Genomic DNA, 2,500 nt, shown 5'->3' with positions numbered 1-2,500 from the left:
CCCCATCCAGCCCTGTGCCACCCGGGGGGTTCCAGGGTGCTGAGATGGCTGACGTTTTGCTCCGCTCTCGACGGTCACCGCGCAATGCAAGAACAGGCCAAAAACTGGCCAAAACGGCCCAAAAACGGGCCAAAACTGGCCATTTTTGGCTGCACGAGCGAGCGGCGAGCGGCGGACAGCGAGCGAAGCGAGAGGCAGCACCGTCCCTGCTATACGAAAGCCCCATCCAGCCCTGTGCCACCCGGGGGGTTCCAGGGTGCTGAGATGGCTGACGTTTTGCTCCGCTCTCGACGGTCACCGCGCAATGCAAGAACAGGCCAAAAACTGGCCAAAACGGCCCAAAAACGGGCCAAAACTGGCCATTTTTGGCTGCACGAGCGAGCGGCGAGCGGCGGACAGCGAGCGAAGCGAGAGGCAGCACCGTCCCTGCTATACGAAAGCCCCATCCAGCCCTGTGCCACCCGGGGGGTTCCAGGGTGCTGAGATGGCTGACGTTTTGCTCCGCTCTCGACGGTCACCGCGCAATGCAAGAACAGGCCAAAAACTGGCCAAAACGGCCCAAAAACGGGCCAAAACTGGCCATTTTTGGCTGCACGAGCGAGCGGCGAGCGGCGGACAGCGAGCGAAGCGAGAGGCAGCACCGTCCCTGCTATACGAAAGCCCCATCCAGCCCTGTGCCACCCGGGGGGTTCCAGGGTGCTGAGATGGCTGACGTTTTGCTCCGCTCTCGACGGTCACCGCGCAATGCAAGAACAGGCCAAAAACTGGCCAAAACGGCCCAAAAACGGGCCAAAACTGGCCATTTTTGGCTGCACGAGCGAGCGGCGAGCGGCGGACAGCGAGCGAAGCGAGAGGCAGCACCGTCCCTGCTATACGAAAGCCCCATCCAGCCCTGTGCCACCCGGGGGGTTCCAGGGTGCTGAGATGGCTGACGTTTTGCTCCGCTCTCGACGGTCACCGCGCAATGCAAGAACAGGCCAAAAACTGGCCAAAACGGCCCAAAAACGGGCCAAAACTGGCCATTTTTGGCTGCGCGAGCGAGCGGCGAGCGGCGGACAGCGAGCGAAGCGAGAGGCAGCACCGTCCCTGCTATATACGAAAGCCCCATCCAGCCCTGTGCCACCCGGGGGGTTCCAGGGTGCTGAGATGGCTGACGTTTTGCTCCGCTCACGACGGTCACCGCACCACGCAAGAACGGACCAAAAACAGGCCAAAACAGCCCAAAAACGGGCCAAAACTGGCCATTTTTGGCTGAGCGAGCGAGCGGTGAGCGGCGAACAGCGAGCGAAGCGAGAGGCAGCACCGTCCCTGCTATACGAAAGCCCCATCCAGCCCTGTGCCACCCGGGGGGTTCCAGGGTGCTGAGATGGCTGACGTTTTGCTCCGCTCTCGACGGTCACCGCGCAATGCAAGAACAGGCCAAAAACTGGCCAAAACGGCCCAAAAACGGGCCAAAACTGGCCATTTTTGGCTGCACGAGCGAGCGGCGAGCGGCGGACAGCGAGCGAAGCGAGAGGCAGCACCGTCCCTGCTATACGAAAGCCCCATCCAGCCCTGTGCCACCCGGGGGGTTCCAGGGTGCTGAGATGGCTGACGTTTTGCTCCGCTCTCGACGGTCACCGCGCAATGCAAGAACAGGCCAAAAACTGGCCAAAACGGCCCAAAAACGGGCCAAAACTGGCCATTTTTGGCTGCACGAGCGAGCGGCGAGCGGCGGACAGCGAGCGAAGCGAGAGGCAGCACCGTCCCTGCTATACGAAAGCCCCATCCAGCCCTGTGCCACCCGGGGGGTTCCAGGGTGCTGAGATGGCTGACGTTTTGCTCCGCTCTCGACGGTCACCGCGCAATGCAAGAACAGGCCAAAAACTGGCCAAAACGGCCCAAAAACGGGCCAAAACTGGCCATTTTTGGCTGCGCGAGCGAGCGGCGAGCGGCGGACAGCGAGCGAAGCGAGAGGCAGCACCGTCCCTGCTATATACGAAAGCCCCATCCAGCCCTGTGCCACCCGGGGGGTTCCAGGGTGCTGAGATGGCTGACGTTTTGCTCCGCTCACGACGGTCACCGCACCACGCAAGAACGGACCAAAAACAGGCCAAAACAGCCCAAAAACGGGCCAAAACTGGTCATTTTTGGCTGCGCGAGCGAGCGGCGAGCGGCGAACAGCGAGCGAAGCGTGAGGCAGCACCGTCCCTGCTATACGAAAGCCCCATCCAGCCCTGTGCCACCCGGGGGGTTCCAGGGTGCTGAGATGGCTGACGTTTTGCTCCGCTCACGACGGTCACCGCGCCATGCAAGAACGGACCAAAAACAGGCCAAAACAGCCCAAAAACGGGCCAAAACTGGCCATTTTTGGCTGAGCGAGCGAGCGGTGAGCGGCGAACAGCGAGCGAAGCGAGAGGCAGCACCGTCCCTGCTATACGAAAGCCCCATCCAGCCCTGTGCCACCCGGGGGGTTCCAGGGTGCTGAGATGGCTGACGTTTTGCTCCGCTCACGACGGTC

The sequence above is a fragment of the Musa acuminata genome, unplaced genomic scaffold (genome assembly GCF_036884655.1).
Source record: "Musa acuminata AAA Group cultivar baxijiao unplaced genomic scaffold, Cavendish_Baxijiao_AAA HiC_scaffold_1126, whole genome shotgun sequence".
NCBI lineage: Eukaryota > Viridiplantae > Streptophyta > Magnoliopsida > Zingiberales > Musaceae > Musa > Musa acuminata.
The sequence above is the reverse complement of the archived record's forward strand: the minus strand, read 5'-3'. Positions refer to the sequence as shown.